Raw genomic sequence first — 15,028 nt, forward strand, 5'->3', positions numbered from 1 at the left:
GGAAATCTTTCCAGCAGCTGTTCTTCCATTTTCTCTGGCAGCGTCAGGTGGCAAGGACAGGCAGTAACCAAATCCATTTAGTGTTAAGTGTGACTCTAACACTGATGACCTTACTGAAACAGTTGAGTCTGACGCTCTGAAGAATGATTAGGTAGGGAAGCCACATAGCAGGCTGCACATACCACCTTACGAAAGAGCTCATTTAGAAGATAGTTTGAAATTTTGTTGGAATAAGAATTTGCAGGTAGGAAGAACAGCTCAGGAAAAAGAGCACTGGAATGGACAGATCTGGATTCAAATTCCAGCTCACCACTTACAGCATCAACCCCTCCAAGCCTGTTTACTCATCTGTAACATGAAAATACAAACAATATCAATTTCACAGGGTTGTTTGGGGATTAAAAAGATATAAACATCCTATTTATCATAAAATAGAAGGTCAAGAAATTAGTTCCCATCTTTCCATTCACTTGCATCATGTGTCATGCTGGCCCTTCTTATTACATTTTCAGTTCATTTTCAATTATAGCACCCTTAAATTCTTTACAGGCTAGTAATGAGATGCAACTGATAATATTGGGCTCTGTGTTACTGAAGCAAGGACTGGGTATAGAGTTTCCCTGGTGCTGCTTAGCACATTACCCAGATGTTCTATAAGGTTATGGTCCTGTGGCATTGTGTGCAACATACAATAAACAATCCACCAACGTGTTTATGTCATCTTGTATGGGTCTTTTGTTTTAGTTAGTTATCACTGCTCTCAAGTTTCGTGTTGATAATCTATAGATAATCTCATTAGAATTCATAGGAAAAAAAGAACACTCGTAGCCATTAGAGGTTCTTAATGCAACCTACCTCATTAGTGAGAGGATATGAATCAGGCAGGGCATCATAAATTCTGATGACCATCCCAAAATGATCCTTGGGACTTTTCTGTAATAAAGTAGGAAAGCCAGACCTATTTAACAAAACACTAAGTCTCCCTATAATGCTGGGTGAATATCATCTGCAAGTTACATGCCACTTTAATTCAGAGGACCACTGAAATTACAAGTTGGAATATAGACATTGAAACAGAAATTTTCTTTCTCCCTTCCTTCCTCCCCTTTCTCCTCTGCCTATTTCTTTCTTTCCCTTTTATCTTTTTATGGAAAGAACAACAGGCTATGACAAAAACATACATACTGTAATAAGATGAACAATTAGAGATAGGATATACAATCAAGAAATTTCTCTGGGTTTATGCCAAGAGATAGACATCAAAACAGACAACAAAATAATCCACAACACTGATTTTTCACTTACCCAGACTGATTAAAAGTGGCAAATGAGGAATGAAGTTACATTGTTAAGCCGTTAAATTTGAAAAAAAAAAAATGCAAATACTGTAATTATGCAGGTGAACCAAAAAAATGTAAGATGCAATGTATCAAAGCCAGAAATCATTCAAAGTAGGCAAGCAAAGAAAATAAATAAACATTAAGCATAGTGAAATACAAGAGACCAACTCTACTGAAGCCATCTCCCGCTCAATTAAACAATTAAATAAAACATTCATTTATAAATAGCTGGCTACCAGAGACACCGAGAAACCTAGCTCCGTGTAGTTGCCTTAACTCAGGGTGTACAGCAGATAAATGAGCCTGAAAAAATAAATAAATAAAAGAAGGTCCCAGGGGCCTGAGACTAATTCCCTACCTAGTGCTAAATGGTGCCACAAAATTTGTCTTTATTAAATGCTTTGGCTCAACATTTTTGAAGGATCCGTTTACAGCAAAGTAAGAGACATTGCACAATATCAGAAACTTGCTCCTGATCATTAGTCAACCTTTGGCCAGAAAATTCCAGCTTTCTTCCCTAAAGACAGACACTATCCTGAAACATCTGACTTCCCAGATCTCCCATTAAGAATATAAAGTTTCTTAGCCGTAGCTTTCCGTGTACCACAATTTTGGTTAATACTCATCAGGACAGAATTTCACAAAATAGATGTGCCAAGAATGCATGAGCAGAAGGGACCAGAAGTAAAGCAATTATATATCACTCATGGACAGGAGAAAGAACTTTTTTCTATACCAAAAGACATTTAACTACCCATGTGTTTGGCATGGCTCTGAGCCATAGAAACTAGAAGCCACAAATGGATAAATTACCTTGTTGTACAGTAAGACTAAAGTGAGGTCTTAAACTTCTTACTATATTATGGAAATTGTGGTTTGAAGAAGAGCGTCACCTGCAGGAAGAGTTGCTACAAATAACACCTGCCTGTTACCAAATGCAAAAGAAATGTTGGTTACACATTTAGATTACAGCTGCAAACACAGAGCACAATCATATCTTCCCATTCAGAATATATTTTGTGGCTTAAAAACAGATCATACATGGCAGGAGGAATATTCACTTAGACAGCAAATTCACTAAGATATCTATTTACAAATTGGTTGTGAAGCCCAATCATTTATTAAAGAAAGATGTATGCCCTGATTACTTGAAAGTGATAGAAGTTGTGCAGTGAACTTAAGATGTTTGAAAATTAGATAAAGACACTGATAACTTAAATCCAGCCAGATCTCTCTTTAGAGTAATAAGTGAAATTTGAAGTGTTGGAAACAATGTGGAGAAATTGGAACTTTGATACACTTCTAATGGGAGTATAGATAGGCACAACCACTTTGGAAAACTTTTGGGCAGCATCTCCTACAGCTGAATATACATATATCCTATGACTCAGTAGTTCTACCCCTAGGTATATACTTAATAGAAATACACATATATGTGCAGCAAAAGACATATATGAGAATGTTTGTAGCAGTACTTTTTCTAGTCCCGCCAATGTAAATAATCCAAATGCTTATCAACAGTAGAATGGCTAAATTGTAGTATAATCACACAATGGAATGCTATACAGCAATGACAGTAAAAAAACTATGATTATATATAACAATGTTAATGAACATAATGTTCATTAATAATGTTAATGTTTATTAACAATATCAAATTTACAAGAGAAAAACAACCGCATTAAATAGTGGGCAAAGGATATGAATAGACACTTCTCTAAAGAAGACGTACATGCGGCCAACAAGCATATGAAAAAAAGCTTAATATAATTGATCATTAGAGAAATGCAGATCAAAACCACAGCGAGATACCATTTTCACAACAGTCAGAATGGCTATTACTAATAAAAGTTAAAAAAATAACAGATGCTGATAAGGTTGTGGAGAAAAGGGAATACATATACTGTTCATAGGAGTGTAAATTAGTTCAATCATTCCTCATTCCTCTTTGAGGAATCACCACACTGCCTTCCAGAAAAGTTAGATTGCTGCTTTTCACAAAAGCAGTGTGCTGATTCCTCAAAGAGCTAAAAGTAGAACTACCATTCAACCCAGCAATCTCATTACTGAGTATAGACCCAAAGAAACAGAAATCATTCTACCATGAAGACACATGCACCTAAATGTTCATTGCAGCACTATTCGCAATAGCAAAGACAGAGAATCAACCTAAATGCCCATCAGTGACAGATTGGATAAAGAAAATGTGGCACATATACACCATGGCATACTATGCAGCCATAAAAAAGGATGAGATCATGTCTTTTGTGGAAACATGGATGGAGCTGGAGGCTGTTATCCTTAGGAAACTAACGCAGGAACAGAAAACCAAATATTACTTCTCACTTATAAGTGGGAGCTAAATGATAAGAACTTATCAGTGCAAAGAAGGAAACAACAGACACTGGGACCTACTTGAATGAGGAGTGTGGGAAGAAGGAGAGGAGCAGAAAAGATAGCTGTTGGGTACTGGGCTTAATACTGGGGTGATAAAATAATATGTACAGCAACCCCTGCAACACATGTTTATATAACAAACCTTCACATGTACCTCCAAACCTAAAATAAAAGTTTAAAAAACAATGTTCATAAACATAATGTTGATCAAACAAAGCCAGACACATGGAGTACATATTGTATAAGTTCATTTGTACAAATTAAAAAAATAGGCAAAACTAATCTATGATGTTAAAAGTCAGCATAGTGGTAACCTTTAGAGTTAATATTTGAAACGATTGTGATTGGGATTTGGGGGCTGGTAATAGTTTCTTTCTTGCTGTGCGTGGTGGTTACATGAGGTGTTCAGTTGTGAAAAATTCAATGATCTATACATTTATGATGTGTGTACTATTCTTTTTATCTGTTATACTTCAATAAAAAGTTAAAAAATAAAATCATAAACATTTATCCTTTATGTCAAGTTTAAATTATCCTCACGTATTACTATGCCTATAGCAAAGAATATAATCAGCGTTTGATTTTCAGGCAATGTTTGGTCTTTGACCAAGGTATAGATTAAAATTTCAAATACAGATATGCTTGAAAAATCACCATTTATTTCTAAAAGTGACATCATCAAACATAGACAAAAAATGAAATTGCTTTCTCATTTGTCATAAGCCTTCTGGCCTTTCTCATTTTCTACTTGTGGACTGAGCTGATATCAAGCAGATTCTATGTGTACAGAAGGAGTAGGGGTGGTCTCCAGAACAAGCAAATATCAATAGTAGCCCTGATAAAAAATAAGAAACTGAGTAATAGAAACACCATTTGCTGGACATTCTGTTGTGAGGCTATAGATAAACCACATCTCACAAGTGAAATAAAGCAGATAATATTAATGCAATCACCTCCATGAGTTAGTCTGGAAAAGGGATTTCACCTGAAATATTGAGACTCACAGACCTTTGAAGACTCACAGGCCAGGCAGGTAGTAATAGAAACAAATAAAACGAGTCAGATGAAATGCAGTGGGCACTGGTGGTGGGTGTGGGGAAACTACAGAACACCTAAGCAGTGGTTCTGAGTTTGTCTCCAGATTCGATATATTAGGAACTAGGTAGACATTCAAATTACCTGGCCCCCAACCCAGAGCTATGAAATTAGAAATGCTGAGGGTGGGGCCCAGCAATCTAAGTTTTAACAAGCCCCTGAGTTGTAACAAGCTTGATTCTGAGGCACACTCAAGTATGAGAACCACTTATCTAGATGTATAATAATTGAAACAAAATATTTTTAATCATGTGTGTTTAAAAAAATCATCTGACCAGATGTAGCCTACAGGCTGCCAATTTGTAACTCCTAATGAAATTCAAATGAAAAACAAAAACTTGAATTATTTGTATAATTATGTCAGTTCTCTATTTTCCTTTTTAAGATGAAGAAAGATAGTATGTGGTAAAGGTTGGGCCTAAGTTTTATCTTTCCCAGAATTCAGGCATATCTGGACATGCCTGGTATCTAGTGGGATGGGCCTTCTGGAATTCTACTTATAAGACAACTCAAGTAGCCTCCAGGAAATAACTCATCCCAGTAGAAGGACGAACCAAAGTACAGAGATTGTATTAGGACAGCAGATGGTGTTGAACACATCTGAGTACACATGATGTCTGCCACTCAGGTTTCTTCCAGCCCAGCCAGGAGGACTAATTTATTCTTTGAACAAATAGATATTGAACACCTACCTCATCTGTCCCTGAGTTCTGTTACCCTAGAGTGGCTGTAATATAAGACCTAGTAGAAAACTAAAGGAGTTGGTTTTTATTAATTTTCTTAGGACATGGAGAGTACAGCTTGTTTGTGGCATGAATATTGGTGCCAGGCAGCAGCCTTGGCTCCAGGACTTATCAACATCTTTGATGCCCTTGAAATTGAACTTTGAGCCTTGGAGGCCTGCTTGCACACATCAGCAACTGTAACAGTGGTGGTAGTGCCTTTAGTGGGCAGCGGGACATGGCTTGAAGGATTGGTAGCAGCTGCTTGTTTCAGGCAAAGAGAATTGTGAACCACATGGCAGCCAACAGACCTGTTCTAGGAGCACATATGAGACATCCCTGTGCATTTTTGGAGGATGAGAGCCCTCCGGGAGAGGTAGCGAAATGCGAGTTTATAGCTGTGGGTTTTTTTTTTTTTTTTTTTTTTAACTGTTTTATAAGCTACATATAGAAGAATGATTTTTATTTTCTTTTTTTAAGGACTTCTTAAATTTGAGTCTATAAGGTAATCTATGGCTTTTTTTTTTTTTTTTTTTTTTTGGCTTTGGCTTTGGCAACATTTAAAGAAATTACATGCTGCATCTTATAATAAGATTGACGTAATATGCCTGCAGTCAACACAGTGGATTCAAATTCAAATATCAAACATTTGATTTTGTTTTTTAAAAATAAAAAGGAGCAAAATTATTATAGGCTTTGGGATATGAGGTTTAAAAAATATCACAGCATTCATTCCTAATTTTTTTTTCTCCTTCAAAACATCCCTATAAAATCAAACAACATTGCTGATGAGCTGTTCTTTGGCACCAGCAAGGAGCTTATTGCAAAGGAAAAAGAACTTTGGAAATAGCCACTCCTTTTCTGCCAGAATTTTGAGAGATTGATGCCCTTTTCCTTCATTTCTGCAGTGCCTATAGGCTGCAGATTTTCAGTTACTTCCTGAAATCCTAAATTGGATTATATTAAAAACATATTTGGTGTTCTCAATAACAAATGTTTGGTATTATATTTTGGAGACCATAAGTTCCCTGTAAGACCTAAGGAATTCCCCTAAGTAATCAGAGTTTTCCAGAGTCAAGTGGTTGCTACATTGCATTTAATCCAGTGTTTTATGATACCTGATAAGTAAGGCGTGTGGTACATTAGTATTTTATCTAGACAGCAAGACCTTGCCGATTTCCAGTTTTCTGATAGAGGCATATTTTCTTGTTTGCTATCTATTCAAAACCAATTTTTTAAGCCCATGTGAACTGAAAGAGTCACTTTATTTTGATATCTCAGTTCTAGCCAACATAGAATATCCACAGCAGAGTATGCATTAATGAGATGAAGGTCAGAGATCAAGAGATTTGCTTTCTAACCGGCAATGTTTTCCTGGACAAGTCAGCTCCTCTATGGGCTCAGTTTCACTGTCAGTAAAATCGGAGGTGGGGCAAATTGACCTAGAGTTTGGTGTCTAGAATTCTGTATTCCTTAACTCCTGGATTATGAGAACGCTCCCTGGATAATCTTAGTGATTGATTAAGTATTTGAAAAAGAAAAATTTAACTGGAAAGGGCTCTCGAAAACTATTGGTATTATACATTTCTTTTTTAACAGAGAGCTAGGGTTATTTTCTGTGTGTCTTTGGGTACCGGTGCCTGATACTCTCACTAGTCAATCAAAGCTTGTTTCTGTGTTAACTTAATCGAATTTAGCTTTCTGGAACACAGTTAACAACAAGAATATGAAACATTTATTTGATTCTGATTTCATATTTCTTTCTTCCATGCCCCTAGTCTGACCCTCTCTCTCGGACCATTGTAATAGACTCCTAGCTGGTTTTCCCACCTTGAGCCTCTTTCTCCGACCCTTTTTACGTGATTTTATACTTGGATTATCAAAATTAATCTTTTCCACATACAGCTTTTCTCCTATTACTTTCCTGCTTAAAGACCTTAATAGCTTTCTGTTGGCTACAGTATAAAATATGAACTCCTTCTCATGGCATCCAAGGCCTTGCACAGTCTGACCCAACCCCGCTTCCCATCCTGTGGCCCATTGCCCCTTGTACCACAGCCTTCCAAGCTTTCTACTCTTCCTTTACATGCCCAGAAATGCTCTGATTTTGTGCCTTTGTCCCACTGGTTCTTGCTCCCTGTTTCTACCTGTTCAGATTCTATCTCTCCTTATAGTTTAAGGCCATAGTTCTGATATCACCTTCTCTGCCTGCCCAGCTTTTCTTGGTCTCTCTTAACTGCAAGAGACTTACCATTTTTCTGAACTCCTGTGACAGTTTATCTGCATCTCTATCATGGGAGCTTTCATTTCCCCTCTATATTATAGATATTTGTGTTCAGGTCTTATTTTCCTCACTAGATATGCATTTTCATGAGATCAGAAGCAATATTGTTCTGTATTTGTAGCCCTCAAGGCACATGGCACATAGTAAGTAGTTCTTCCACAAATGTTTGTTTAGTGAATAAATGATATCAGAGTTACCATGGAAATCTGAACTTACCCAAACTCCTTCAACTAAATTAGAACCACTCACAGGATATATTATTTAAGTGGTAAATTTATTCATCTATCTGTCTGTCTATGTGTCTATCTATCTATTTCCATCTATCTATCCTTCTGCAATTTAACATTTCTCAGCCTATGTTTGGTTTCAGTGAGGAAAAGTAAGAAAATATGATTTAAAAGGTGCAATAACTTAAACTGTAGGTTAACAAGTAATTTATATCCAGCTCCCTTCTTTCATGCATTTTGCTGTGGTCAGCTTTCAGCAGTGGTTTAGGTTAACATTTGTTTACATGCCATGATGTTCAAATGTTTGTTAAAGCTGATGCAACTCTGTGAGAAAGATCAACATTAACTCTGTAGATGGACCATACAAGTTTTAATCCAGTGAAGTGAAGATTTACTCGAGGTATTGTTTCATGTGGGGCATTGAGAAAAGCCATGGCCTTTCAATTAATTAATTTATTTTTTGGCAAAGAGCAGCCATTCGATGGAACATGTGTACCTAAATCGGGAAAGTTAGATATAGATAACTGGTAACAAGATAGGGGCCATGGTATATACATTATGTACCTATATACAATAAAGTGATTATGTATGTAAATACACATATAAACCCATTTATTCATTTCTAGACTTTTTGTGATGTTTTCTAATTTTTATACAAATTCTCTATCTTAATTTTAAGAACCTCACATCACATACTTGGAATATATCTAACTGAATGTAAAAATAATTTCCAAATATCTGCACACTAGAAAAAAATTAAAGGAAATAAAAAACAACAGAAAATGTCCATCACCTGGTGAATGGATAACAAAACATGGTATATCTATGCAATGGAATATTGTTTTGCCGTAAAATGAACTGAGTACTCGTACCTGCTACAACATGGATGAACATTAAAAACACTAAGTGAAAAAAGCCAAACACAAAAGGTTACATATTGTATGATTCTATTCATATGATATTTCTAGAATAAGCACATTGAAAGAGACAAAGTAGATTCTTGGTTGCTAGAGACTGGGAAGAGAGAGAAATGAGTGGCTACTTACGGGCACAAAGGGGTTTTTTTTGTGGTGATGAAAATGTTTAGCATGAGATAGTGGTGATGGTTGCACAACTTTGTGAATATACTAAGAGCCACTGAACTGCACACTTTAAAAGGGGTCAATATTATGGTATGTGAATTATATCCCAATTTTTAAAAATACAAATTGAAGATTCTTCACAAGAAGATTTTCCAGAGGCTTTTGTCCAGCCAGCACTGAAGAGTACAGAGATGACAGTCATTGGTGATCCCAGTCTTCAATACAATTACCCTTGCTGGTTACTGTGTTTTATGGTAACTGAGCAGGACCAGCTAAATGCTTCTGCCCTCCTCACAGTGGCTGGGCTGTGTGAAAGCCCACCACTGCTATGCTCTAGTGAGATAAAATCATTTATTTTTATATTAGCTTGTAATTTTTAAAGAACTGTCACTCCCACTAACTCATTTTGTTCTCAAATGTTTTCTTTCCAGACATACTTATATTTTATAGCCGTTTATAGTTGTTCCTCCACCAAAACAGAAACGTTTTATTTCTTATAAATGTAATGGATTTCTCTTGGCTGTCTTTGCTGACACTTTTGTTTCACTCTCCTCTTTCTTCTGTTTTTTGTTTGTTTGTTTGTTTGTTTGTTTTTTTACAGGGGAAAAACATTTTTTAATTACAGACTTATTTGGTGTATTTCAAAGGTGCAATACTTTTCTTCGTTTATCAGTGAAAGAAGTTAGAAATTAACTTCCCCCCCAAAAATCAACAAATGGCAAACAAATGTCCTTGAAAGTCACAGTCACATGTAGTGTGTCCTAGAAAAGAAGAGGGGCAAGACAGGCTCCACCCACTTTCATGAGTTTCATCAAATACTGGATCTACTCAAGGGTGGAGAGAAAAGTCAACTTTCAAAAAGGAGTATGTTATTAAATGAGGCATTTGCTATATTCCTTCCTAAGAGCACCAAATGAGGAACATGTTTTCTAAACTAGATCTAGGAAGTGGAATGTGGAATCAATTGTCCTTCTCCTCTTAAGGTTTATCTACTGGTTAATGAATTAAAAAAACAAGATTAAAAAGCAAACCCTGCACACACTCCTCCCAAAAAAAAAGAGGAGTGAAAAAAAACACTAACATGTCCCAGATTACGCTCTAGAGTGGAACCAGGGAGCAGCTTCAGTAATTCCAATTAGTCTGTTACAGAGTCATCTACAAGCATGCCTTGATTTTATTTATTTATTTATTTATTTATTTATTTAATTTTTTTTTTTTTGAGACGGAGTTTCGCTCTTGTTACCCAGGCTGGAGTGCAATGGCGTGATCTCGGCTCACCGCAACCTCCGCCTCCCGGGTTCAGGCAATTCTCCTGCCCCAGCCTCCTGAGTAGCTGGGATTACAGGCATGCGCCACCATGCCCAGCTAATTTTTTTGTATTTTTAGTAGAGACGGGTTTCACCATGTTGACCAGGATGGTCTCGATCTCTTGACCTCGTGATCCACCCGCCTCGGCCTCCCACAGTGCTGGGATTACAGGCTTGAGCCACCGCACCCGGCCCACATGCCTTGATTTTAAATTAAAAAAAAAAAAAAATTTTTTTTTGAAACAACTAAACAAAAACTAGTACTAATAATTTTTCTGATAATTCACAATTATTCAAAATTAAGTCGTGTTGGGAGGGGGAAAAGGGGGCCTTACCTATGGGCTTTGTCTCACACGAGGGCATGCGGTAGGTGCAGGGCATTTGTCATTACTGCAAAAATGAATTTTAATTTTTAATCTTATTTTGATTTAAATATTGCTTTTAATATGACTCTGACACCAGCTGTACAGAAAGGGCTCTGGAGAGATGTTCATAGCAGCACATACCTGCAGCTCTTCCTCGGTTCTGGAGGCTCCGGGGCAACCAATATTGCTTGTCAAATACATTCTTTAGGCCTTTCTGTGTATGTGCAGAACACTCCACATACTTGACAGCCTTCAGGTCACCGGCCAGCTTTTCAGCAGTCTCTGGAGTGATAGGCTTCTGTTTGTTCTTGACAAGCTTCTCACTAGTAGAGAGGTCATCTCTGAGATCAATTTAGGTCCCAACAAGCAAGAAAGGAGTCTTTGGACAGTGGTGAGTTATCTCAGGCACCCACTTTTCTTTTACATTTTCAAATGAAGATGGAGAGACCACTCAAAAACAGAGTAGAAATATATCTGTTTGTGGATAACTCAGCGATTGTAATCTGTCATAATCCTCTTGACCTGCAGTATCAAAAAATCCAAGAGTATATGATTTATAACTCCATCATTTATAACTGTGACGGCATAGTTGTCAACAGTAGGTACATATTCTGATGGAAATTTGTTTGTTGTGTAGGATATCAGGAGACATGCTTTACCAACAGCATCATCGCCCACAACAACACACTTAATTGTCTGCATTGCTGAAATAATTTTGTATCCACTTTAAACATTTCAAATCTGATGTTGACCTCAGCTTCCCCACCAGGGTGTTGACAGCACTCTCACTCTTCTCTTTCTTCTAATACATTTTGCCCAGTTCTCCTGTACTATCCATATATGTCTAATTCTCCTGACTTTGTACGTATCTGAGTTCTTCATGTTTCTGCCTTCTGAGACTTTATTTTCAAGTTAGTGATTTATTCTTCATCGTTCTCCCCCTGAATAAGACCAATAAGCTTTTTCTTCGAAGCTGTAATTCACTTCTTTCTTTCCCTTAATCTTGGCTGAATGACTCCAAAACTAATGTCATATCCCATGCAATGGTATTTGCTGCCCCTATCCTGAATATCTTTATTGTAGAACCATCATTTCTTAAATAAATAAAACATTTTATATGATATTTCTGTTTTATATTATATTTACTATAAACCATTTATACTTATTTTTTTATTTCCTGTAGACTCCTATATGTTATTTTAATACAGTACTCAAGTTTATTATTTATTATTTAATAAGTATATATCTCCTTTAAGAGTACTTTGATAATTTCCTCTTATACTTTTTAGGTCCTTAATATTTACATTCCATTGATGATCTTCATTTTATCTTATGGAAAGATACCCTTCTTCTATATTTACAAAATACCTTTCTTTAGCATGATTTGCCATTTCATCTTGGACAGGGTGGCATTTGAAGCTTGGTCTCCAGCAGTTGCATTTTCGTACATCTTGGGGCATAAGCCTAGGCTTTATAGCTTCAATGCAATGGCATTCCTCTTTATGTCTCATTTTTATTTTATTGGCATCCATAGCAGCTCATGTTGCTCATTCTTTATATGTCTTAAATGCTTAAATGATGCCTTGAAAGCTATAATTGCATAGCATCCTCCTTTCATTTTCCCCCATCTGTGTCTTGGATTTGGCCTGCACTTTCTTGTAAGAGTGTCTGCATACCATAACAACATAAAGACCGATAGTCACATGGAGCCTTAACTATCTCCCGTCTTTCCTCATTTATTCCTAAGGAGTGAGGATTCATTTCATGTGCCCATGTAACATTTGCCTTGATTATAGCAGTTTGTCTGGCATTTATCTGCTCTTCATAGTCTTAAAGAGAAAATCATCATTGGCCCAAGCACTAGACTTTGCTTAATCTAAATAGAACAAATATACTTCTTATCACCTTCCTTTGGTATCTTATCCTTTCTCTATCTAGTCCCTTTTCTCTTGCTTACCTTGTACCATTAATAACATGTCTGAATTCATCTTGAGATTACAAGCTCTTTTGAAGACTAAAATCAGCTTGCATTCATATTTGCTACCTTCCCTATCTTCTCTCCTACCACAGTATCCAACATTCTACACGGTACATTATACATTAGAATGTTCCCGCAAAAATTTGTTAAGTTAGATTTTTTAAAATTTATTTTTTTATGTTAATCGGTTAGCTACTTCTCACTTACTGCCATACCACTGGAACTTTAGTATCTTACTTTCTTCTATTTTGCCAACCTTCCTAATAGTATTTCTGCAAACTGCATTATTATGGGTACAGGATTGCCTTATGGGGTGATGAAAATAGAACTAGTTAGAAGTGATAAGTTGCACAACACAGTGAATATATACTAAGTGCCACTGAATTGTACATTATGGTTAATAGGTTAATTAATGTTATGCGAAATTTTACCTCAATTTTTAAAACTGCAATGCTATGAGTTAATAATACAAAAAAAAAACAGTTTATAAACAGTCTCATTCTTGTCTTTTAAAATAGTGTTTATATTTTTTTTTTGCATGTACTTGGCTATTTTACCTTTCTCCCATGTATCATTGAAAATCATAGCAAAAGGTGAGTCCAGCCAACTTTCTAAAGATTGGAACTCAGCAGTGAGGACATCAACATTTAATTACAGTTTATTTTTTGGCTATAATTCCTACTAGTAAATCATTATCTTTTCACTCTTTTTTTTGTTTTGTTTTCTTGAGATGGAGTTTCGCTCTGTCGACGAGGCTGGAGTGCAGGAGTGTGATCTTGGCTCACTGCAATCCCCGCCTCCTGAGTTCAAGTGATTCTCCTGCCTCAGCCTCCCAAGTAGCTGGGATTTTAGGCACTCACCGATTTTTGTGTTTTTAGTAGAGACAGGGTTTCACCATGTTGGTCAGGCTTGTCTCGAACTCTTGACCTCAAGTAATCTGCCTGCCTCGGCCTCCCAAAGTGATGGAACCACAGGCATGAGCTGCCATGCCCGGCATCTTTTCACTCTTATAACGATACTCTACTATTAGTGCCCTTACTTTCTTTTCTCTTTTCTCAGTACCTTTTCTTGCTATTGAATTGAACTTTGCCTTAGCACGGTGGTCATGTGTCTCCTGGGGATGTCGTAAAGAAGACAATATTACTAGAGAGCTTCAGTCATTAAGAGATTACTTGCTTTGATAAAGGCTTGACCATTTGCATTCCTTTCTATTTTGATGGAGAGGGGTAGCAAATCAACCTCCAGAAAAAGAAAGTAGAAAATTTTCCTCCCTGTGGGTTTTTGGCATCAGACAGCCTCAGTTCAGATCCTGGTTCTGTCACATACTAACTGCATGATCTTGGGTTGGTCACTTTACAAGTCAAATTCCTCATGTAGAAAAAATAAGAATAACAATAATACCTACCTACTAAAGTCCTTGTGAAGATTGAATGAGATGATGCATGGAAATGTCCCTTGGAATTACACACATGGCTGTGTATAAGCATGTTCACACTTACTCTTTTTCTACTTGTCTCCTAGTGTCTGAAACTACTCTTTGCCTTCCTTACAACAAACACTTAGCTACTTATGCCCCTGCCTGGGGAGTGGCTTTCTCCCATCCTAACTACGCATAAATGCATGCCAGTCAAGGAAGCACCAAGTAGAAAAATGAGCATGGACTGTATTTGATAAATTTCAACATTATAAAAAAAAACTGGAGCATGGAACAGGAAAAACAAACAACATACTTCCTCTTTGTGAACCGTATTTTCGACTGTATTTTTTTTTTCACTACACAAAATAGCATAGGAAACGAACTAGTGTGCAGAAATTTGGTTAAAACTGCTGTATCTCTTTAGTCTGGGGGAAAGGATAGCCTTACACTATAGATGAAAGTTATTCCACATGTTAATAAGAAAATAAAAAATTGAGTTGTGCAATATTTCGGGGGTTTTTTGTTTTTTGGCATGAAAGTGAAATCACCTGATGTGCCATCAGGAGGCCCCAGGGTTCAGAGGAAGAGCTTTCAATCAGGGATTAGGAGATGTGGGTCCTGACCCTGCCACTAACTGGATGACCTTCAACAGGCTACTTCTCCTAACTGGGGCTATTTATTTCCTGAAAAATACAAACTGAATCTGCAACCCCCACCACCACCTTCTCAGTTATTTATTTATTTTTACTTCAAAACTCCTTTTCACAGAACAACTCCACTTCTTAGGAATTAAAATATATATTTTATCATTTTT

General features: G+C 36.7%; 1 pseudogene; it reads right to left on the reverse strand.

Moving 5' to 3' along the window:
* Positions 1 to 10,656: 10,656 nt before the first annotated feature.
* On the reverse strand, positions 10,657 to 11,593 carry LOC116560546 (annotated as a pseudogene).
* Positions 11,594 to 15,028: the final 3,435 nt, after the last annotated feature.

This window comes from Sapajus apella, unplaced genomic scaffold, assembly GCF_009761245.1.
Source record: "Sapajus apella isolate SASKATOON/1434 unplaced genomic scaffold, GSC_monkey_1.0 scaffold26, whole genome shotgun sequence".
NCBI lineage: Eukaryota > Metazoa > Chordata > Mammalia > Primates > Cebidae > Sapajus > Sapajus apella.